This window comes from Colias croceus, chromosome 3 (assembly GCF_905220415.1).
Source record: "Colias croceus chromosome 3, ilColCroc2.1".
In the NCBI taxonomy this organism is placed as follows: domain Eukaryota; kingdom Metazoa; phylum Arthropoda; class Insecta; order Lepidoptera; family Pieridae; genus Colias; species Colias croceus.
This window is the reverse complement of record NC_059539.1, coordinates 11,369,899-11,395,439: the sequence shown is the minus strand read 5'-3', so window position 1 is coordinate 11,395,439 and position 25,541 is coordinate 11,369,899. Positions and strand designations below refer to the sequence as shown.

The 25,541-nt window shown below is 34.7% G+C and overlaps 6 non-coding genes across 6 annotated transcripts; 3 read left to right on the top strand and 3 right to left on the bottom strand.

The window, feature by feature from the left end:
* The first annotated feature begins 7,422 nt into the window (after positions 1 to 7,422).
* On the top strand, positions 7,423 to 7,504 carry Trnas-cga. The gene has a single exon. It is a non-coding gene; the product is annotated as a tRNA-Ser (tRNA).
* A 1,940-nt stretch (positions 7,505 to 9,444) lies between these two features.
* Trnas-aga lies at positions 9,445 to 9,526 on the bottom strand. Its single transcript has one exon. It is a non-coding gene; the product is annotated as a tRNA-Ser (tRNA).
* Positions 9,527 to 18,606: 9,080 nt separating this feature from the next.
* On the top strand, positions 18,607 to 18,688 carry Trnas-aga. The gene has a single exon. It is a non-coding gene; the product is annotated as a tRNA-Ser (tRNA).
* Positions 18,689 to 18,838: 150 nt separating this feature from the next.
* Trnas-aga lies at positions 18,839 to 18,920 on the bottom strand. The gene has a single exon. It is a non-coding gene; the product is annotated as a tRNA-Ser (tRNA).
* Positions 18,921 to 22,141: 3,221 nt separating this feature from the next.
* Trnas-aga lies at positions 22,142 to 22,223 on the bottom strand. Its single transcript has one exon. It is a non-coding gene; the product is annotated as a tRNA-Ser (tRNA).
* A 2,814-nt stretch (positions 22,224 to 25,037) lies between these two features.
* Positions 25,038 to 25,119, top strand: Trnas-aga. The gene has a single exon. It is a non-coding gene; the product is annotated as a tRNA-Ser (tRNA).
* The last annotated feature ends 422 nt before the right edge of the window (positions 25,120 to 25,541 follow it).

Here is a 25,541-nt window from a genome sequence, read left to right as displayed (position 1 = left end):
ACATACACACATCTATCCTCACAAACTTTCGCATATATAATATTAGTAGGATAAACATTATCGTGCAAGAGAGGAGAGATTATCAAATACGTAATATAAAATACTTAGCTACAATTTACCTTACTTATAGATTATTGTGTAGAGAATCAAAGCCCTCTTGTCTCCGCTCTCATATTTGTATTAATACGAATCAAGAAATAAATATTTCTCAAGAAATAAAAGACTCTAGATGAAGATTAAAAGCAGTAAAGGTAAAATAATATTTTATCTTGAAAATGGGTGCATTAACCTCTATCTTCTATTATTCATTTGTAAAATCTTGTTGTTTTATAAACAGAAAACTTTGAGTCTCATTAGACTAACATGATTCATAGATTCTAGCAAAGAAATTGGAATTATTGTAATTTTTTTAGGAAACGAATTCATTATTATATTTAAAATTCAGTTTTTTAAGCTATTGCATAGCTTCTATCGCGGGCCTTGAGCGCGGGGACCGAATCCAGAAATTCCGTAACGAAAAACCTCACGCTCCCCTACTCCGACGGGCTCGGAGGTGTGGCTTGAAGGCATGCTATGTAATAGCTTTACCGCGGCAGTCCCCGAGTGCCACATTTTTTTATATTTGATTTACATATTTATTTCCCAATTGTACAATCGCATATATAAGCAGTACCTAATTATCTATTACCGGGTTATACTATTATCAATATATAATTTTCATACCTGTAGTATTATTTGATTATACGTTCCTGACTAGTATTATTTGATTAAATGTAAGAAGTAGATGATCAGGAATTTAAAAGTTAACAACAGCTTATTCTCACGCTGATCAATATTATTCCATATCGAATATAAGTAAATTAAGCTATTTCATATACTCCCACCCACATCAACTAATGTAATACATCCCCAATCAAAAATTAACATAGATATTAAACAGAGCAATTTGTTTTTCTGGGCCGATTTTTCAATGCCCAGATAAACAGTCTAATAACTACCCCTCGAATAGATTTATTCAATTGCTTATCTAACTCATAACGGCTCGCCTATTTTTCAATCGTGATTTATTTGATGAATAACTATCTGACCAAATATTTCCATATTGGCAGCTCTGCTCTTGGAGTGGCGAAACAAACATATTAAATTAGTCAGGTTAGAGCGGGATAGAGTCAACTTGCAATATGTCAACAACCGTCATTATGACTCACGTCAGGAGTGCATTTTAAGTTTATCTTGTGTTCTATGATTGTTGATTATTGTTTTGATTCGAGTAAAGAGTTTTGATTAAATTTGTGCTAAAATTTATATATTTTACGATGGAAACGACATAAAGGCCGCGTCCGGCAAATTTTCAATGGCATGATCATCAGTAGGTACTATCAAAAACATCAATTTCAATATGATTTTAATTGATAATTATTTTATAGAAAGAGGCTTTATTGTAAAAATTCTACGCTCTATGTTATTACATACGAAAATATCCCAAATTTGACGCGTCAGTTGTCAACTCAAACGTCTAATCGTCGAATAGCACGCTATCTGGCCGTTGGAGCAGCAGATAGATTTATTCCTCAAATAACGTAGTTATTCGATAGATAAGTCCTATTCGTCTATTGAAAAATTGAATATTTTGTTAACTGAAGAATAAAGTCTATCTAGCTGTTTATCTGGGCATTGAAAAATCGGCCCTAAAACAAATTACGTTCCCTATATTTAGGTTTGCGTGTGTGCTATCGTTACTAGCTATCAGCCAAGCCTATCTTGCAATCTATTGTCTACCGAATGATCAACACTTCATTCTATATGTATTTGGTGAATAAAATAATTTTGGTTAATGTTTACACTGGTTGTTGTCGATAATGTAATGTAAAAGACTAAAACACGCTTAAACTCATTAAATTATCGTATATTCTCACCGATCTTTGATAAGTGTACAATGTTTGAATTAGATCTGTCTGTTTAAAATGGGTTAAAATCGATCAAGTCGTTTTTGAGGTATATATAGTAACAAACAGACACAAAATACGTCTAGATTTATTGCTTATACGTTTAAGATGTGAAGATAGATGAGATTTTACGGGTTGAGGTAGATGAAACTTATCTAACATTTTTTTTTATTATTTGCATACTTTTTACGTTATATTCTCTATCTAGTATCATTTCATCACACCTCAAAAATTCCAGCATTAACATTTTCATACAATCCCAGTTATATTATTTTACATTGAAACATATTAGTCCTAATTCCTACATAACCTAACATGTCCTAAGTCCTAAGTCCTAATAGACGAAATTTCATGGTTGGAAACTAAAAATACAGACAATGAAACAGAAAATTTCAGCGAAGATAATGAAAAAGTCACCATTAACCAGCCTGGGCCATCAAAGAGAATTAAAAAATGATAGCTGTACAATTTTTAAACAAAATTAAAATTATATGATTTCTGTAAATATTATTATTTTCGTCGCTTGTAACTTTTTACCTTTAAGACTTACAGAATAATCATGTATGCAAAAAATGTAGGTAATTTTGTCTTCTTTGAACCCCTCATAGACACTTTTGTGATTTAGTAAACAATTGAGAAGTTATTTAAAATAAACCTAATTTTAGCACCTTTAATTCAAGATGGCGGCTAGCGCCTGGGTCCGTCAAGGTCGAAAACTTGGATTTTTATTAACCTTTCATACATAAGCAATATTGTTTCAAAACATTTTCTACGCCACCTTTTGTAGAGCATAAATACCTACAGACTGGATTATATAATATTATAGTAACAAATCCGTCAGACTCATACCCTAGGGACCCAAAATTTCGACTATAGCGTATCTTCGAGACTAAAGTTGAGTAATAATGTTTATTATGATACGAAATTATTATCTCACATTTGGTTATTATGTAATATAGACGAAGTTTGGGAAAGTTATTGCTCTAGTTTGCATATTTTGTTTATAATTAGGTGAATTTAATAGTTTATAGAATTATGTCAAGGACGATTATTTTAGTGGTTAATTTGTCAATGGTTCAATAATTTGTGAGTCTAATACTTCATAAAAAATGAATTTTTTATAAGACAAATCTATCCAAATATAATTAAATTCGTATAGTTCTTGTGCTTGAACTATCATTGTACCAAATTTCAACCGAATCGGTCCACGGTCCGGCGAGAAGAAGAGACAGACAAATGGACCGAAAGATAGAGTTCCTTTCGCATTATATAAATTTATAAATATTTAACAAAATCGATCACGAGGCGGGACTCGAACCCGCATCCTTTCACGCCAGGGGCGGATGCCTGACCAACTTGGCCTCCCGTGATCCCATGCATATACTTTTACATTTACAATAATATTGTAAATAGACAATTCAGAGCAGTGGTGGCTCAGTGGTGAGACCTCGGACTTCGAATCGATAAGTCCGTGGTTCGAGACCAGGCGAGCGCGCAGGAAATAAATTGATTTTTCAATTTCTCTGCGCATGTTGTAACATCACCACTGCTCGAACGGCGAAGGAAAACATCGTGAGGAAACCGACATGTCGAAGAATTAAAAAGTTCGACGACATGTGTCATTCGCCAACCCGCACTTGGCCAGCGTGGTGGATTATGGCCTGTACCCTCATAGGAGGCCCGTGTCCCAGCAGTGGGAACGTATATGGGCTGATGATGATGATGATGATGATGAATTCAAGATGATAATATAATACCAATAACAACATATACATAGGTACGTATATTTCGAAAAATCACAAACGATAAATATTTAACACGTTCACTGCGGCACAGAAATATCTGTACTTTCCATTACTGCGTTACGGGTCGTTTTAAACCTTGTCCTATACCAGAGATTGTGGCGGCACGAGGCATATTAAACCCCACCGCCCGTAGGAGACCAAAATCGTTTTTTTGGCGCCAAATAAGACAAAGTGTGCGGCTTTTGTCGTGATTATTATTAACAATGAGTTCATTAACCTAAATCTACCGTCACCCGTGGTTAGATTAGTAAGTTTAGATTCTAGGGGTAAAATAAAATGTGGGGTCTAATGTACCCCATACCGCACTGAACAATAGCAGTTTTTCATATAATTTAGTGATGGGAAAAGAAATATCGATTTTATTTAATTGTATTTATTTATCAAACTTATGGATGTTTTTCATTAAAACAGGCCAAACAATAGGTAATATTGTTTGCAACCAGTGCATTCTGTGAGAATTTTCTTTACTTTTTTGTCAGCCTCACGACTTGTTAACAAGGTGCGGAGTTTTTAGTAACATCCTACACGTCTCCTCTTCTTTGATCCCTTTAAGAGATGATGTGCCTTGTTTGTTGGCTTGTTGACTTGGGCAAGAGTTAAATTTTGATGAGCCATACACCGATTGCCGGGTGTTTTGGATTTGCCGCTAGTTGATTCAATGAACAAACACACTAATAATAATCATGATTATCAACCTATTTGAAGAAAGTTACTCAACATGTCACATTCACGTTTCTATTAACGATATTTATTATAACGAGTAGTTAGGATGTTTGTAAATTACCTGTATCTATATTCAAGTCATTCTTTGTAAACGCTTCAATAAGTTGTTCCACAAATAGTCTCGAATGCGTTGCACAACACTAACCGCGTGAGCTAGCTTAGGGTGCGGTACGAGGTGCGCGGTGGTACGAGGTGTTCGCAACCTCGTTCCGCACTGTGTTAGAATTTTTATTTATTCAGTGCGGCACGAGGTCTAAGAAACCCGGTATTAAGGTCGGTATACCATTGAACTAGGAATCAATAGCACATCTCAGATATATAGATATCACTTTCCTACACTGAACCAGATGGAAGTTATGCCTCCCGCACGACAGAGAAGTTTACGTTTTTTCCTACCGCTATAACGACGAGACACGGACAGGGTGTTTCAAGCCCTGTTTCGCAGCTAACGTGTTAAACTCGTAACAGATGCAAACCCAGTGCCTCGGTTATCACTTGACTGCGCTGAATACGTTGTTAGCGCCATGTATGTATGTATGAGCGCATTAACATACAAAACGCATGCACCCTGGAGATCGTCTGTGTTGAATCTTAAAATCACAGTTTTCTGCTAACGTCGTTTGAGGCCCGGATTAAGTCATTGTCATACAAAATAATCTTCTTTGGTTGGAATAAGCTGAGCTCGTAATTTCAATTACTGTGTTTTGGGGGACTTTATAAGAGAACACGGGAGCAGCGTGATAACGAAATGTTTACCTATTAATGTTTGTGCTAGTGTCAATGTTTTTTTTTATTTCATTTTAGTAAATTCTTATGTCTCTTTGAAATGATATATATGAATGTAGGAGAGAAAAGAGAAATGAAAAAAGAGCGTGTGTGTCGAGCACACCTGTCAGAAGTGAAACTTCTTTGGCAAGATATTTTGACGCATTCTAGAAACTTCTTTGGCAGTTCAAATATACCAAAATCGTCGCCTTACTAAATGATGTGGCGGTATTGCCATGACGCGACCTTGAAATTTTACTCTCTACGCGCCTAAAGAAGTTTCACTTCAAAAAGAAGGAAGAGAGAAACTAGAAAGAGTTAAGTAAAGTTTATGCTGTACTTGACGTCAACATAATAATATTTTGACGCATTCTAGAAACTTCTTTGGCAGTTCAAATATACCAAAATCGTCGCCTTACTAAATGATGTGGCGGTATTGCCATGACGAACCTTGAAATTTTACTCTCTACGCGCCTAAAGAAGTTTCATTTCAAAAAGAAAGAAGAGAGAAACTAGAAAGAGTTAAGTAAAGTTTATGCTGTACTTGACGTCAACATAATAATATTTTGACGCATTCTAAAGACTTTTGTCTCGTATTAAATGAATCATCACAACCAAGTCAAGAATTCAACCTGAATTCTTGACAGTACAATTAAAATATTTACAAATAATAATTTCCCGCAAAGGCCTCACGTCTCAAAGCTGTAGATTATATAATGAGATTCCGTTGAAATAAAAAGGAATTTAATAAACGCGGGAATTCGCGAAACATGAAGCGCGTGGCGTAGCTCTTGTTTTCATCAATCAGGGTAAGTGGTGTCGTTCGCGGCTGTTTTTTGGATGGGCGATAATGTTCTCGCTCAGTTGAACGAGAGAAACGTGTAAGTTTGAGTCTTTTAAATGTGATTTATTTGTGTTGTTTTACTTTATGTTACACGTGTTTTAATAATGTACCTACGATTATTTATGCACTCTGAAATCAACTCAAATCGCTTAAAAATTTGGCGTATATTTTTACTAGGTATATAAATTTAAATATCTTATTTATTAAGCTATTTATATGAAACATAACATATATGACTGTTAAAAGTTAAAACCTAGTCGGACATTCATACATATTTTGTCAATTCTGATATTTAACACCATCTTCTTTTTGTGCAGTTGTTAACAACATTACAAAATCATCTGTATAAGCCAGAAGTCAGGTCATGGTATTCACAGAAAACAACGAAGAATACCTACTTCGTAATTCCTTATCTCCTAGTACATTATTAGAGTATCTATTACAAACATTCTGTACTCCGTAGATTTTACCTCAATGTACATAAGCCAACGTTTTCTCAGTCATCACAGATTAAATAAAAGCTTCTCACAGCGAAGACCGCAGAGTAGGACATTTTAGCTTAAATATGGTTTAATTTTGCTTAGGAAGTGAAAAACTTAATCCACTCCGTGGAGTTAGGGTATAAACTTGCTTGTTAGACGTGTATTTGTTATATACCAACATGAGTTTCTTGTACAAAATATAATATTCTAATTTTAATTTTAAGGATCGTGTCTCAATAATACCTTTTAAATATTCTTTGAAAGCCAATGTGTCAATGTTGTGTACTATTTAAAGCAAATGTAATGAACTATAAAGAAACTATGTTGTGTTATCAGTTCTTGTTTTCATTGTAAAATTGATGAGTAAAAGACTTTTAGTTAATTTATAAATTTCTGACCATTTGACGTTGACAATATTCTTAACGTTAATGCTAAACTTAAATAATAATAAATTATACATGTAACAATAGTCCTCCTGTATTCCTGTATACAAGACTATAGATTAGAAATAAGTGAGTCTTCTTCTTTTTCAAAGACAACAACTCCACGCTAGTAAGTGCCCTTACGCACTAGCGGTTAACCGCGGGGGCGGCTAACCGCGCGGTTAGCCGCTTTCCCATTTTAATATGCAACCGCTTATGATTGTACGCACTAATCATAAAAGCGGTTGCATATTAAAATGGGAAAATGGCTAACCGCGCGGTTAGCCGCCCCCGCGGTTAACCGCTAGTGCGTAAGGGCACTAAGGTATACCTATTTTACTAGGATCTTGGGGGTAGAAACCCCCGCATTAACATACAGTTTATCAGTTTATAGCAATGCCTTTTCACTTCTCAATTTATAAAGCTTTATCCACAGCAGTCGTGGCCGAGTGGTTAAGGCGTCTGACTCGAAATCAGATTCCCTCTGGGAGCGTAGGTTCGAATCCTACCGGCTGCGTAGTTTTTTGTAAATTTTGCTAACCTTATAAGGGGTAGAAATGAAAATGTTGTTTTTGTACTATTTTTGTTTCATTATAAACACAAAGGTTTTAAAAAATGAAACTTTTTAGGGTCGATTTTAATTAATATAATAAAGACTCTATAAAAAATAAATAAATGTGTTTATTTTATCTGTCCAAGGTTTCAAATATTAAATATTATCTGTACTGTGTTTACAAAACAGAATCCTTCCTAAATTTTAAAACGCGGTCGAAACCCTCACTGATTTAGTCCACTCTTTACATTTTATTTTGCCCATCCTTTTTATACTGTTTATTTTAGTAGGCCTGGACTATAAATTTATACGCGATTCGTTAATATCTGAAGATATTATAATCAAGAAGTAAACAATATTCAACCTTGTGTAATGAATCAAATAGTAGAAGTCGATACTATGTGCATAGTGCCATAGTATGTTATGTAACATGTTTTATCTTAAAAAAAAAATGGTTTCGTAGTTTATTTTTTCGTAGTTTAAATAAGTAATAATGTATACTTTGAGTAGGTTATTGAATTTTTTCGCAAAGTTCACCCGTAACCGGCAAAAGCTAGCAACATTCTTGTTGAAGAGGTTCTTTGCACACAAAATACCTAACCCGTTGAAAAGCAGCTAATTCTGTCTTTAATTTATGTCTGTACCAAACATACAAATCAAATCAGCATGACGTGAAAGAGTAACTTACAAATCCAAAAGCTCAGGTTATATTAATATTGTCACGGTAGGATTATCTCTTACCCCGAAAAAAACATTGAAATTGTTAGAAATTAATCCCGCTTGCTTTATAATACCGCGTATAAAATTCCAATAAAAACAACGCTCCGGTATTTTTAATACACCGTCGATACGGAATATGCCTTTGTGACGAATTAATTGTCGCGTCTGTCATTTTAATTTTTGTCTTTACCATGCCCGGGATAATGGAGCCGGTATTTTACAATGAATATTGAGGTCGGTTGTAATACTTCGTTTTAATTCGAGTGAAATTCACTTTTGCTTAAATGGCCGAAGGTAAAATAGCATTGTGGGGCGTTTCTTTGTTTTCAAAATGTTCCTCGTTTTGCTATTTATAGCACTTTAAATTAATAGTATGAATTTCATGACTAAATCTGTAATCTGAAGGTTAATTATTGCAGTTATTGTTTCACAGTTCGCTCCATATGAGGAGTTTAATTTAATAAATATTTATGAAGTTAATAATAATATGTTATCTATAGCTACTTACGGTTCTTTTCTCTCTCTATCTCTATGTGTGAAATAATGTCTAAATATGTAATAAACATTTATGATAAAAAATTTCAGAGAAAACTTAGTTAGTGTGTAACTTAGTCTTAGTTCTTGTGGTTAGCTAATAACATGTAAAAACAAACATCTTAGTATAATAATAGAGTTTTTTATAAAAACAGTCGTGGCCGAGAGTGATTTTTACTTATCAGCTATCAGAAAATACTTCAAATAGAGATGATTTTTTTTCTACCGAGAATCGAACAGAACTCATAATCATGCAATTAACTACTGCGCAAATACGTCGCCTGCATATTACGTCGTCGTATGCAGCCTAATTTTAACAAAGTGGAGCATTTGAGAGAGCGCTCTACTTTCAACATGTCAGTCAAGGTCAGGCTTTAAATCCTATTGTTTGTATTATATTTATATTGCACTAATTAATTGAACAAGTGTACAAATATAAAGAACAGTCTTTATAAATTAAATATCTACATATAAAGAGAATTGAAATATTTCAACGTATACTACGTGAACCTTATATTTTAGTATAAATAATTAAATTTAGATATCTAATTTTTCTATAAAACCAAATTAATTAATACTGACAAAAACTATACTACTATTTTTTGTTTTATTCATAAAATATGCGCTCAATTTATAAATACAAAAAGTTCCGCAGTCGGTAGGATTCGAACCTACGCTCCCAGAGGGAATCTGATTTCTAGTCAGACGCCTTAACCGCTCGGCCACGACTGCTGCATGGAAGCTAATGAATATTCGAGATTGTTCTTAATTGAATAAATTTTAAAGAGAAAGGTATCGTATGTAGAACAAAATCATATAGCAGAAGCATAGCAGTGTACAGTTTAATTTGTTAATGGAAAAAACACACTTATGAATGACGGACTCATCTATGTCAATGCCAAAATTAAGAAAAACTATTCAAAATAGATCTTAAGTTAATTAATGAGAATAGCCAAATCAAAAGAGGATGCCAGCTAGCACTAATCAAACAGACAAACATTTACACCAGAACTGTGACCAACTTAAATGGAATAAATAGATCAACGAAGTACCAATACAGATACTTATTTCATAGTTCTATAGGATATAACTACGCACTACGCACATTCATTACCATTGTGGTGTCGATCTTCGATGAGGGCTTGTTAAATAAAGGGGAACGCGACCCCATTTATGTCGAATTTTGCACGACTCTCATTGCTTTTCCAATTTCTAGAATATGGTTTGTGTTTTCGTTTATCTGTGTGATTTATAATCTAAAATCTTGTATGATGAAAACCATCTTACTACAGAATGTGGTACATGTGTTAATATAGTGATATTTAGTTTTCATTGCAACGAAAACACAGCCAATGTTGTTTTTTCCAAGAAGCGTTCTACTATTTTTCTCGTATCATTTTCACACGCTTTCAGGAATGTATTGTATACAATACATTAGTCATAGACATATTAGTCTTCCTCATTAAATTAAAAAATCCAAGCCTTTATTTAAACTATCTCATCTACTAAAGTATCCAGCGCATGACTGAAAAATATATATAAATTAGAGATGCAACGAATAGTTGTTTGGCCGGATACCGGATACCGGATGTTCGGCCTGACCACCAGCCGAATGTTCGGTATCCGGCCGCCGAATATTCGGCCGACGGCATTTTGAGTTTCGTAGGTGCGTGTCGCGCACCGGCACGCCGCCTGTGCAGTGCAGGTTTTGACTTGTTTCGTAGTGAACGTTAGCGCGGTCACAGTTCTTGGTAGAGACACTTTTATCGTGTCAGTGAAAAAAATTTGGTTAAAAATAATAAAAAGCTTCAATTACAACTGTCTTTATTTCGATTCTATTTATAAAATCTACCAATTTTACTATCCGGTATCCGGCCTGATAGTACATTACCATCCGGTATCCGGCCGGATAGTAAAAAAGGGCCGGATAAGCTGGATACCGGATAGGAACCGAATATTCGGTGCATCTCTAATATAAATCATAATTTTTTCCAAATGTCTTCATCGTTAATAAACTCCACAATTATATTATTTATCGTAAACATTTTGCACAAAAGAGCATCTCATAATTAGGAGACTTCTTCTTAATTAAGCTCTTGAAGTGTAAGGGTTCATACGCACTATGCGGGTAGCCGCGTTGCGGGTAGCCGTCCGGCTGACCGCAAGCACAATTATGTACGTAATATTCATTTCTATGCGCACTGCGATGCGGCTACCCGCAGACCGCTCCGGTTGCTCGGAGAGCTGCGGCCCGAGTGACGGCCAGCCGGACGGTTGCTATACGCACTGTGCGGTTCAGTCTGCGGCTGCCCGCCATTGAGTGAGTGTGTGCACGTGGTTGCAAAATGCTTGCTCTCATCTCGTGTTTGCAAATAAGGATGCACGCAGTACTTCTTTCTTTGCTTTTCTTCTATACGTAACGTGTGTAAATGTAGTAAATAGCTGCAACTTCTTCCATTTCCATCTTTGAAATGGATCGACATGACCGCAAATCGCAACGGTTCTTCAACCGCACTATGCGGGTAGCTGCATTGCGGGTAGCCGTCCGGCTGGCCGCATTCGCAACCGCATCCTGCGGTCAGCCGGACGGCTACCCACAATGCGGCTACCCGCATAGTGCGTATGAACCCTTAGACTCACAGTGTTTAACTGTTTCCTCTGTGTTGACCGGCAAACCAATTACCCGGTCCAAACGGACAATGTTCGACGCACATCCGGATTGTAAACACTGTCTTTTGTTGCGAAGTGTCAGATTGGAGTTATTCCGAGAGCCCTCGGGGTTCTTTGGTGTTTTTCTGCGACTCTTGAATCTATCTTTGATGTCGAAGTAACGATTGACTTCCTCCTAAACTCGTGAGTAGCAATAACATTTTATGTACGTGACCTTAGCCCCTCGCTTCGGTTCTTTATTATGATTTGTACGCGCGGTTTCACCCGCGGACGAACCCGCGTGCAAAATCAAGTATTTCTATAGCTGATGTGTTATTCTAATGTATAACCAATATTTCTGTAAAGATTCATCTAAATCCGTACAGCATTGTTTTAGGAGTAAAGAGTTTACAAACATCCTTCAAACTTTCGCGTTTTTAACATTAGTATGAAGTATAATTTCTTAAAGTTCCCTTTACCTTCATAACAGAAACTAGTGATATTGCAATGTAGATGCCTACTTTCATATTATTCAGGAATAAGAAAATTCATTTAACAAACGTAAAAATAATAATAACCTATATTTTATCGGTTGACTCTACTTTACCGCGTTCCATGTGACATAAACCGCGTGTAATCAAAGTACCGCATCTGCATTAAAATCTAAACTATTCATTGGTATATTTCTGATGAAAGCTAAACATTCCACAATGCACACGTCGAATAAAGAACTGCATAGAGTCAGTGGGTAGGAAGTGCATATCGCAGCATTTTGATTATGACTGTCAGTGTTAGGGCTGATACAACGGCCTTTTGTGATAATAAGATAGATATATAATAGACATTGTGTTATTATGTGTTTCAAATGTTGTTGTTTTATGTTTCTTGAAGATGTTGTAATATTGTCATTTTACAGTGTTTAATTTTCATTGAGATAATCGATACAAGATGTATTACTGTAAAATTTATATTTGTTTATGGATTGTTATTTGATCGAGAAGAAAAAGGAATAAGATATAAACTAACATGCTTACGACAAAATAATGATATTATTATATACTTTAGATTCCCTGTGTCTCGAGAATTGTATTTTTGTGGAATGCATTCTTGGTTCATAACATTTTAAAGACTTATTAATAAGGCTATAATAGTGTCACCTACAACATAATATATGTAAAAATCATCTTCCCATTTTTCTCTAGTCAAATGACTATCTAAATATCTAATGTTGCGTATCAGTGCGAATAAGTTTGTTGAGCCTTAACATACCGATTTAGGTACCGATTTATGACCCAGGATGCAACGTAGCGGGCCGTTTGATTTAACTCATTGTAAATTTATAAACCACGTGGACACAGCATCGATTGCATTCGAGTGTTGATCACAGCTCCGTTTTTAAACGGTTTGTATTGGCTTAACGGTTTTCCATGCGTTTGATGAAAATGGGCATCGAAATGAACATGTTATTATTGTCCTTTTTGGTTTTATGTAGTTATTTATGTTTTTTTGTTATTGTTTTACCATCGACAGGGAAGCGCTTGACCACAATCTCGTCGGATGTTAAGCTGAGATGTGGTCTAAGGTTCCCGCTTCCCTAGAAGGTACCTGTTCATTCTACACTTGAAGACCTACATATTGTACTCGTCGGGGAACATAGATTCAGGAAGCATGTTCCAATCCCTCGCGGTTCGGATAAAGAATGATAATATTATAATGATAAGATGTGAACTTATTTGAAGTGTGGTGAGGTCGATTTGGAGCTCTTATTAAAAATATAGCTTCCTCATAATATTTCATTTACAATTTATATTACGTAACATATTATAAAGAGTACTTACTACTATTTGTCTACTTATTATTTAATCTTAAAATCCAATCAACTAATAGCTTCTGCCTACGCGTTGTCGTAAAACCAGAACAGCGTATAATTTCAGGTTATATCTATTTAATATCAATTTTCAGCAACATACTTTAAAATTTTCGCACAAAACTTATAAATAAACACACTCATGTTCATTAGTTGTAGTTATAATAGTTAAAGACAGAGTTAAGAAACACATCATTTTTTATTTATCCATATTCAACAACACACGTTTATATTTTCAGATTAAAACTTATTTAAAAACACGCACAACTACAAATATTATAAAATAGTGGGTAAAGTTGTACTAATTACAGTACAAACTTCAAAAACTTTAATCTTATCCAAAAGGTTTACTAGCCCAGTTTCGTTCCGTGGACAGGCCATCGATCGCCACTTCACTTGAGTGTTGGCTCGCTGCAATGGTTTGCGGTTTTTCTATTTCCGATCAGACTTTTGGTTGAAGGTTTGGACTGGATAAGTGCCTTCGTGAACCTGTGTTTGTTTAGGTACTGTTGAAATAAAATGTAGAGAAGACTCTATTTTTAAACTTTACATTTAGCTCTATATTACTAGGCGAGGCGTAAAATTTTAAGAGTAAATAATGTGATTCGATTTTCGTGTAAGCTTTGATGTAAACAGCGGTAACATTAGCTTCAAACGATTGAAGTTTATGATAAATAAATAAACAAAAAAGGCGTGTGGCACTCGGGGCCTGCAGCGGTAAAGCTATTGCATAGCATGCCTTCAAGCCTCACCTCCGAGCCTTTCAGTGGGGAGCGTTAGGTTTTTTCGTTACGGAATTTCCGGATTCGGTCCCCGCGCTCAAGGCCCGCGATAGAAGCTATGCAATAGCTTAATAAAATAACTAAAAATAAAAATATATTTTTATGAAGTTAATTAATTGAATTTTGATACTGTAACGGCTAACCTAACCTAAATGTAAATTTAATTCTTCCTCTAATACAGTCTGATAAAAGCTGGACCGATCAGAAAGTATGTCGAGTAAAATTTCTCAGAAACTCTTTATTTTAAAGTGCTTCAAAATGTAAGAACGATATCTTTGGCATAGATCTAAAAATACTAATAATATATAAATAATTTTCTTCGAATTACACAACTTATGGGCTAGATAATAATATAGAGAATACAAAGCTCTTTTACACATATCTGAATGGTTTAATGCCAATAATTTATTATTAAATGCCAAAAAAACCACTTGCGTTGAATTTTTACTTCCTAACGTAAAAAAGTTGAACAGAGATATTACCTTGAACGGGGAGGTATTGCATCCTACTGAGTCTACTGTATTTCTAGGGTTAACATTGGACGAGAAACTACAGTGGGGAGCCCATGTCAACACCGCTGCAGGTAAGCTCAGTTCAGCTGCATATGCAGTCCGAAAAATAAGGCAACTCACCGATGAAGATACGGCTAGACTGGTTTATTTCAGCTACTTTCATAGCATTATGTCCTATGGAATTCTACTGTGGGGCAGGGCTGCAGATATAGAAACTATATTTATCTTACAGAAAAGAGCCATTCGCTCTATATATAATTTACGTGCTCGGGATTCACTAAGAGATCATTTTAAGATTACTGGTATCCTTACTGTACCATCACAGTATATTATATTTAATAATATTTTGCATGTACACAAAAGCTCCGACTTACACACAAGAGTAGGAGATAGACACGATTATGGCACAAGGAACAGGAATAGAATTGAAATGCCATTTTTCCGATTAGCTAAAGTTAAAAATTCATTTATGGGTCAAGGTATACGCTTTTACAATAGAATTCCTCACAATATTAAAGAGTTTAGTAGTTCTAAATTTAAAACTTATATAAAAAATGTATTAGTTCAGAGAGCGTACTATATTCAGGAATATATGGACGATAAAAACCCATGGAGGGTTGTCGCGTAAAAACCACAAGACAGTTCATTGGCATATTATGATATATTATGTAGTTAGATATAAGTTTCATATATTGTAATATTTACATGATTTTAAAAGAGCAACTATGGAGTTTCTTGCCGATTCTTCTCCATAGATCACTGCTTTCCGAATCGGTGGTAAATGTTAAAATAATTATGTAATGACGATTCGAAAGTGCTACTAAATAGTAGTCTAATTGAATAAATGAATGTTTGAGTTTGAGTTTGAGTTTGAAAGCAATACAAAGGCTGTATTACAATATTTAAAGATTACATTTATGTCTATTTATAATAATCGTTAGTAATTTAAACAATAGGTGGTTTAATTTATATAAGTAAATTAATTAAAGCACCAAAATAATTAATAAACATATTCCTATACAATTATTATTAATCAAAATCTCTTTATAATCTTTGTTAATTAAGTTATTCCAAGATTACAATACAATATCTCTTTATGACTATTTTCAGCTGGATACAAAATTAGCGTAATTAATTTTATTGTATAGCTCTGGCAAATCAAGATTGTTTATAATATTTCTTCATATTTTCAATTATATTTTTGCTTGGTATTTATAATAGCAATTTTATTCAATAATCATTACGCTATTTAATATAACCAGTCATTTAGAATTAGATTGTATTATCATGCCATATCTACTAAAACAACCCAGCTCAAAACAAAGATAGGCGCGGGAGGCAAAATATACAATAATGTTATCATTATAACTCAGCTAATAGAGGGCCATTAGAGCGGGTTAAAATCGTAATAATCTCTTAGTCTCCAACAACAGAACTGGCGTCGTAAATAAAGCAAATAGGCCAGCATCGTGAGCCGAGTATCAAACTGCGCTTAGCTCGACCGCTAAACTAAATAGCTACCAAGTTTGGTCGCCGGATTACGGACGCCCGAAATCTTACATAAATTATGAGTTTGTGAAATAGTGGTGATAAATTGGACTGGATTTCGCTTTTGTTTTGCTATATTTTGAAAGGGATGATTGTGTAGAGTGGCCATTCTTTTTACCCAACTGCAAAAGACGGAGTTATGTTGTCGAGAGTATGCATGTTGTATATTCCTATGGCATGCCGTACAGCACATACCGCCCGTCGGATTTCGACTTATGAGGTATTGTTGTTATCATCAGATTGTGGTAGTGATTAGATCTCATAAAATGGCAGTGGGATTCTTGTTATCAGTGAAAAGGATATGATACAAGGACGGCATCCTAGCTTACAAGCTGAGAGGTTAAGTAGGAGTGTGTCATCAGCTTACGTTACCAAAACAGTGTCTTATAGCAAAAGTTTATTTATAAATTAATACATAAAGACCAATGTCCTGGTCCGGTCATTAATTTTCGATAAACAAGCCATTCTAAATTCAGTCTTATTGGTAATGATATTTTCATAGACTATTATTATTTGATCAACGTAAACATAAACGAAATAAAATGTGCGGTAGCACCAGTTATACAGAGATAGTTTACTAGTTTATCTGGGGGCACGGTAGTGCCCCCGCCAAGACGAGCCAAGCGAACAAGCGACGGGCACTACCTACCTTTTCTCGAAGCGCTTCGACGTTTTTTTGAACCCTCATAACTTGGGTTTGGATTATGCTAGATCAACAAAATTTTCGGGATATATTGTCAATAGCGGACTTATTGAACTTAATAAGTTTTAATGACATTAGCTTTTATACTTCAGATTTTATTTATATCTAAAAAACGCTAATTTCGTCACTGACTCACTGATGATCATCAAAATTCTTATGGTATTTCCTAATGTCCTAGAAAGCTGAAATTTTGTATGTAAGCTAGTATTAGCACACAAACAACAAAAAAATTATAAAACTTGTAACTTTCCTCCCCCATCCCCTTAAACTAGGGGATGGGAGATTGTATGAGACCTGTAATTTTAAATTAAATTTTGATGACGCTAGAGGTCTAATCTAATAATCTAAAACTTGGTTCCCCTAGATATATATATGTTTGTTAAAAAAAAAATTAAAAGTTTAATCGACATATAAAATTTTGTTACAAACAACTTACAAAAAGAAATGAAATCCCACCAAAAACATTTTCATGTAAAATGTTGCCAAGACGAGCCCATATGACTCGCACTGTCAAAAAGTTATCAGATCTCATGTAGAGCCAAGCTTCTAACACTACACGCCCTAACTCTACAAGACCTCACTCCACAAACTCTACACCTTAGTCAAAATATGTGGCTTGGCCGTTCGTTACTACAAGAACTATTGTATAACACAAAAGTTATGATCAGTGAATTAATTTTTCACCTTACGCCGATGTGAATGTAGCGAAATGGCCAAGCCACATATTTTGACTAAGGTGTAGAGTTTGTGAAGTGAGGCCTTGTAGAGTTAGGGCGTGTAGTGTTAGAAGCTTGGCTCTACATGAGATCTGATAACTTTTTGACAGTGCGAGTCATATGGGCTCGTCTTGGCAACATTTTACATGAAAATGTTTTTGGTGGGATAATTATTATTTAATAGATGTAGGATTTTTAAGTCTTCATCACTCACTTACAAATTATGCTACTGGTCTTCTGATTTTCATCTGTGCATAAAGTTTCCTTATCAAAAAAGATAAAGAAGAACAATTAATAATTTTGCTGATTAAAGGATTGGATTGCATCATGATAAACTGTTACTTAAAAAGATAAATAATACTTATAATCCCTAGTAATTAGTGGGTGTTCCCCTCTGTAAAGATAATTGAAGATTATGGTAGGATTATTTATAGGAAGAATAAGGGATTTAGGCTATTATCTAACGATTATAAGTTTTGAACTGTTACCCTCTTTCGCGTTAACTGATTGCATTTAATTTAGTACCATAAATAATGTTTATCTATGAGATTTTTCAGTATTTACAGTCGATATATTAATTACTAAGGGGCGGTCCGCCCCGGCTTCGCCCGTGGTACATATTTCGCTAAAAAAGGTAGCCTATGTTCTTTCTCAGGGTCTAAAGATTGTCTGTGCAAAATTTCATCAAAATTGGTCCAGTAGTTTATGCGTGAAAACCATACATACATAATTACAAACCTTTCCTCTTTATATATCCTACCTCTCTAGATAATATTAGGTATCTGGTTATTTATTTTTTCCTCACGTAAACACAATATAATATGGTTAGTTTTTTTTTACAACTTATTAGTGAACATCAATTGAAAATATTTTGTTTCTAATTATGATGTTAGTCTAATTGACCGGTAACAGTTAAAAATACCTGATTTTTAGATTTTATCTAATTAGACTTGTTTATTGCATTGACTTTCACTTTTGGATGGATATAGAAAGTCATGTATGAAGTTCTACTCAAATTTCAATTATACAGAAAAAGCAGTCGTGGCCGAGCGGTTAAGGCGTCTGACTAGAAATCAGATTCCCTCTGGGAGCGTAGGTTCGAATCCTACCGACTGCGGAACTTTTTTTTTGTATTTATTTTCATAAGTAAATATTAATTGTGGTTGTCTCAAGTTTTTCAAAAAACTGGCTCTAAGACTTATACCGAACTTTTTTTTTGCACGTAATACCTAAACAGTGAAAAGTGTTTGAAATTGCAAAAAAGCTTCGCAGTCGGTAGGATTCGAACCTACGCTCCCAGAGGGAATCTGATTTCTAGTCAGACGCCTTAACCGCTCGGCCACGACTGCTCTACATTATCTACATAAAAAACTACCTTCACTTTATTCTGTACCTTCACTTTTTAATGTATCTACTTTGACCGAGCTTACGTTGGCCAAACTAGAAAAGTGGGTCAGAACTGAGAACTAATAATTCAATATAAATAATTAATCGTTAATATTACGTTTATATTCGTTACCATATTATATTTAAGTAGTTAAAATTGGAGTTCAGATTAAAAGTAAAAGCCTCTGAGCTGATGTTGTTGTCTGCCTGGATTAAGATTTTTTTAATCTATACCATAGTTTTTATTGTATTCATTACACACAAAATATTAATAGGTAGGTACTACTTATTAGTATTAAAGAATTGGAAACAAATAACTATAGGTATACATTATTCTGTAGAGCGATTCTTGCAGAGCGATTTTTGTTGAAAGCTCTGTTGCAACAATTATCCTTATTTTATTATAACTTATTTTCATGAAACTTTATTACATTAAACCTACACCGAGAGTATTAAAAGGTATGTAATATCGAGGAAGGCCTAAGCAAAATCACATCACGCTATGATTGATAGAGCAGGAAGAGCAGGAATGGAAAGTGTTGTAAATGCGGGTAAAATCTTCATACGCGGGTGAAACCGCGGGCCACATCTAGTTTGTTAGGTATATTCATACAATAAAATATTATATAATATAGGTGATAGGTAATATAATTAATTCCACACGGAACACTCAACTGATCCTGCGAGAGGAAACAGCCAAACAAATTACTCATTGCTGACTTTCACGCGTGTAGGGTAAGAGCTAGTGATATTTTATAATACTAATTTTATTTATGATATTTTATAATCAATATTGATAGTAATAAATCGGTGTAAAATAAAATGGTAATTCGAAATCTGAAATGATAAATCTATTTTAATGAAGATAAAGCAGCATCTGTAATACATTCTTCATTAGCTAATTTATTAATTGTGATGTGCATTTCTGAGTGTTATTAGTTTATTTCATCTCCTAAGATTCGTGTTCGTGCCCTAGCACGATTTGGATCGTATTTAGGTTTTCAAAAATGTATGGTATCACTATAATATTATAGGAATTTTCTTCACTTTTTTGCAGGTGCAGAACAAGAAAAGGTGGGCTATCTGATGCATAGTCACCATTACCCATAAAGAATATTCGAGAAGTTACAGGTGTGCTTGTATTTTAAGTGCCATACGCTCTTTTCTTGAATCTATATATATAAAACTCAAAGGTGACTGATATAGTGATCTATCAGAGCACAGCCAAAACCACTGGACGTATCGGGCTGAAATTTGGCATGCAGGTAGATGTCATAACGTAGGCGCCCCCTAAGAAAGGATTTTAGAAAATTCATCCCCTAAAGGAGTAAAATAGGTGATGAAAACTTATACCATGAGAATTTATTTTTTCCACGCAAGCGAAGCTGCGGGCAACAGCTAGTCTATATATATATATATAAAACTCAAAGGTGACTGATATAGTGATCTATCAACGCACAGCCCAAATCACTGGACGTATCGGGCTGAAATTTGGCATGCAGGTAGATGTTAGGACGTAGGCATCCGCTAAGAAAGGATTTCCCGAAATTCTTGCGGGAACGGGGAAAAACGGGAATGCACGTACAAAGTCGTGGGCGGAAGCTAGTATATTATAAATAACATCGTTGAATCAATGAATATTAGAAGCAAAATTGTAACAACGCACTTACCAAAATAAAATTATTTAAATAGCTTTATTGTTTTCTTCAGCAACTCCAATACTATACAACCTTTCGCTGACAGGTGAAATCCTCTGGATTGCCGCTAACAAAGTTTTGTATCTTATCTTCCGAACCTCCAAACCGATGGGAAGTTCAGCTCACCGCACTATATTAACGGCTTTTACTTATTGTATTGCTTTTTCGCAAAGTTTTAGCAGACAGTGACTATTTAATACAATTAGACTGTATAAGGTTGGTACAATTTGGGGGTTTATTAGAGTCATTGGAGAATTTTTATATTTTAGACTATTTTAAGAATTTATAACATCTCATAAGCTGAGTGGCATTTTGTTTTAGAAGGTAATATAATGTAATATTTTTCAAATTCATTGCTTCAAAATCAAATGTTGTATTGTTCATTTTTGCGAATATATGTTTGCCCTGGTAAATAAATGTTTCTCCGCTTCTTTTCGTCTTTAAACAAGAATTTTATGGTTTAAATCTAACTAAAAGACGAGAATTTGTTCTAACTCCGAATTATTAATTTTGTAATAGGCAAAGCTTCGTTCGTCTTTATCAACAAACAGAAAATTGTAATAATTCAGTCGCTGTTTAACTAGCATAATTAATAAATGAAACTTTCTTTACACCGATAGATGGATACAAAAACATAAACTTCCATTACGAAGATCATGAATATTTATGAACACTAGTTCGGTGTAAATAAGTTTATTAACAGTTGATTCAATAAGGTGAAAGTACTAAGTTTTAATGAATGATATATTTTGAATACTTCGTGTAGCAGTCGTGATTCCCTCTGGGAGCGTAGGTTCGAATCCTACCGACTGCGGAGCTTTTTGTAATAAAGCTTAAAAAAAAAAATTAAAAAAAATACGTGTGGCACTCGGGGACTGCCACGGTAAAGCTATTGCATAGCATGCCTTCAAGCCACACCTCCGTTCCTGTCGGAGTGGGGAGCGTGAGGTTTTTCGTTACGCAATTTCTGGATTCGGTCCCCGCGCACAAGGCCCGCGATAGAAGCTATGCAATAGCTTAAAAATGTTCTATCTGTTAGTATGTCTGATTGTGAATTTATGTTCGAGCGCGACATTATTTTTAATATCTTTTGTTGTCGGAGGCCAAGAACCACTTTGGGGTCACTGCGCCAGATAGTAAGTAGATACTTAAGTAAGTAAGCTGGTAATTGTAATATTTTTACTTTCTTACTGAAAATCAAGATAATTTTCAAGTACTGGTTTGCGCCTGTGGCCGTGCTTGCGCGTCTTAGCACATCTTACCACTTGTGACCACGAAAGCGCGGAAGGGACTGCGCGAAAGGGACCAGGATTTAGTCCTAGTCGAAAAATCCTTCTAAAATATAACGTCAATTACAAACAGGAATTCACCTTATCCTTTAGTAGGACATTGATGATAAATTAGTTAAAACCCTGTACACAAACTCTACATTTGCGATACGAGTTCTGTTCGTATAATGTCACTGAAAATTCCAAAATAAAAAGTTCCGCAGTCGGTAGGATTCGAACCTACGCTCCCAGAGGGAATCTGATTTCTAGTCAGACGCCTTAACCGCTCGGCCACGACTGCTATACGTGTTATTCAAAAAGAGTCAATTTATTTAAAACCATACATTATATATTATGTACTTTCACTTTTATTTGATCAGCTGTATTTGTTACTTTACGCGTATGGCCTTAGAGCAATAAATGCTCTTAGCGTATGGCAGTTCGCGCGAATACAGGATAACGTCTATCGAGTCAGCTAGAATTTTTAAAGATTCATAGCCAATTACACCTGTAATGTCCCTGACAGCCCATTTAATATTTTTGACGAATATTTTCACACACAATTCGTCATTATATCTGGCAGATAAGCTAAACAGAACATTTAGGGCTGATTTTTCAATCGTTGGTTAAAACTTATTCATCGAATAACGTATTAAACTACCATTTTAAAAATGTATTCTAATTGTCCGTATTTGACAGTTTACAGGTGACATTTTAAAATTTTCGTGTAATACTTTATTGGACGGATAAATTTTAACCAAGGATTGAAAAATCGGCCCTTAATGTAATGTCTTAGTTTGTTTAGTGCACTAAAATTACATCACTACATAGTATAAAACAAAGTCACTTTCTCTGTCCCTATGTCTCTTTGTATGCATCTTTCAAACTACGCAACGGATTTTGATGCGGTTTTTTAATAGATAGAGTGATTCAAGAGGAAGGTTTTGGTATATAATTTATTAGGTTTAAGCCAAAGCGGGCGAAGCCGCGGGCGGTAAGCTAGTCAATAATAATATAATACACTATTTATTCCTGACTATAGACCCAGGATTATAATATGTCAGGAACTAATTGTAACAAACTATTCTTTTGTCGCATTAAATACGTTATTTTTAAGATCTCGATTCTTCAGAATACAGCTCCGAAGCTCTCCCAAATCGTCTTACCACGTATACAATTTCTAATATGGCTAATACGGAAATTCTTGAAGAAGATATTTAAAAATCACACAGAGTAAAGGAGCTTAAAATGTTTGAACAGTGTTGGCTCAGCAACGGCAGGACTGTTTGTTCGTACATATGTTTGCATATTTCCTTTGAAACCGTTTTAAACGATTTTAAAAGTAATTTTCCATATAATCTTTAACATTTTCTCCTGTTAGCTACTATTGTGGGGCTATTATGTTGTTTAGAAGTAATATTTGGTTCTGGATATTTTATGTCTATGCTATGTTAAGGATAATTTACCTTGTGTGCGACTTGTAACAGAAATTTCAATGAAAGATATCTCGTATGAAGAGTAACTATTATTATATTTATTTTGTTATCTAAAGTAAGCATATATTTACCGAAAATATTTGCAATGCGGCCAAAGCCGCGGCCGCGAGCGGACTAGTCTTAAATATAAAAAAACAACGTGTGGCACTCGGGGACTGCCGCGGTAAAGCTATTGCATGCCTTCAAGCCACACCTCCGCCCGTCGGAGTGGGGAGCGTGAGGTTTTTTCGTTACGGAATTTCTCGATTCAGTCCCCGCGCTCAAGGTCCGCGATAGAAGCTATGCAATAGCTTAATAATATCAAGTTTTTTCAATGCCTTCCACAGAAACGAGCAATATATTGATTTTGCTCTACATAAAAAAGAATTCTATTTTTTTGAAATTAGATCACGTTGTATTACTGCATCCAATACTTGGAACCGAACTGTAGTTTTTACTTCTAATACAAAAATTACAGGGATTACAAAAGCGTCAATAAATGAATTCATTCCTAGTTCACCTGAAAGTGTATTTTGCCACTAATTAACCCCTAAAGGAGGGAATCTAGATTCAGGAACGAATTATAAAACCCTTTGTCTGGCCGCCTTTGTTCTGGCTGCGAGTTTTCTTTTTGTCAAAGGTATCTTCAGTGTAGGGGCTTTTCATTCCCAATGGTCTTTATGTATGAGCGGTGTTTATACGAAACGGAATATTGTGTCAGCATTAGAATAGTTAGAACTTTACAAGGATCAAAGAAAGGCATTAGAAGCAATTAAGAATCAAAAATCAAGAAGCAAAAAAGAACTATTGCCTAATTGATAGCATAAAAGTGGTTGGTAGCATATTTAATTCTGGAAAAATAAGGGCTTCACTCGCTTGGTATCTGAAATGAATTTCATACAGATTTTATCAACTGCTTTTCTGTGATAGAGTAACAAACATCCATCCTTACAAATTTTCACCATTATAATATTAGTAAGATTAATTAATCACTTGGTTTATATTATGGTACATTGATATGTGTCGCGTGGTTTAACCCACGAACGAAACTACAAAATTTATTTCAATATGGATTATGGAATGTGTTATTAAGGTAAATTTTATGGCTAAATCTAATGTGATATTGAAGACCTACCTACCAAGATAAACAATCAAAATCTAGATTGCTTGAAAGAGCATCAACATCCATCTTTACTCTAGGTATGTCACGTCATCGTAATTCGACTTTCTCCTTCGCAACTGATAATTAATTTGTTGCCAAGCACGGACAATATATAACACAATGTGTAAAATAGCGCTGATGAAAAGCTCTACTACTATTACGGTGCATTTACATCAAACGAGCGAATGCTCATTCGAATTCCACTATGTCAAATTATTTTAGTGTAAACATGTGGAGCATTCTTTCGTTGTTCTAAGTACGTTCGAAAAGATTCTATGCAATGTTCTAATACTGAATAACACTGAATACGAGCTTTCGTTTACACTGAAAGAACACGAAATAATGCTCTTGCCTCTTGCTCTAGCTCTATGTTTGTTTGATGTAAATGCACAGTTAGATACGTAATATAATTTATTTTATTACCTAATGTAAGCAATAAGCTTTGTAACTCAGGCTGAATTTCGTAAGTTTGGTATGAGCAGTCGTGGCCGAGCGGTTAAGGCGTCTGACTAGAAATCAGATTCCCTCTGGGAGCGTAGGTTCGAATCCTACCGACTGCGAATTCTTTTTTTATTTTTATTATTAATGAAATATTCTTAACGTTCTCGATAAGCTCATTACAATTATTATGAATGATTTTTGTTAATATTTTTTGCAAATATTTTTATTTAAATTTTATTCAAACTTGTAAAAATATATTTTGAGCATGATAACTATGTAGAAATCTGTGTTGACTTATTTTTGATTTACTACCCGTTTTCCAATTTCAGAAACACAGCTCTCCTATAAAGATATAAAGCCACAATCCACCAATCTTAATAAAATATAAGTAATAATAACAGGTCCGTTTTTGTAAAATAGAAGATTCACTGTAAAATTTTTCATTGACGACGCGGTTGGCGCAGTGGTAAAGTAACTGCCTACTGAGCCGACGGTCCCGGGTTCGATCCCCGGTCAGGGCAAATATTTGTGTGATGAACTC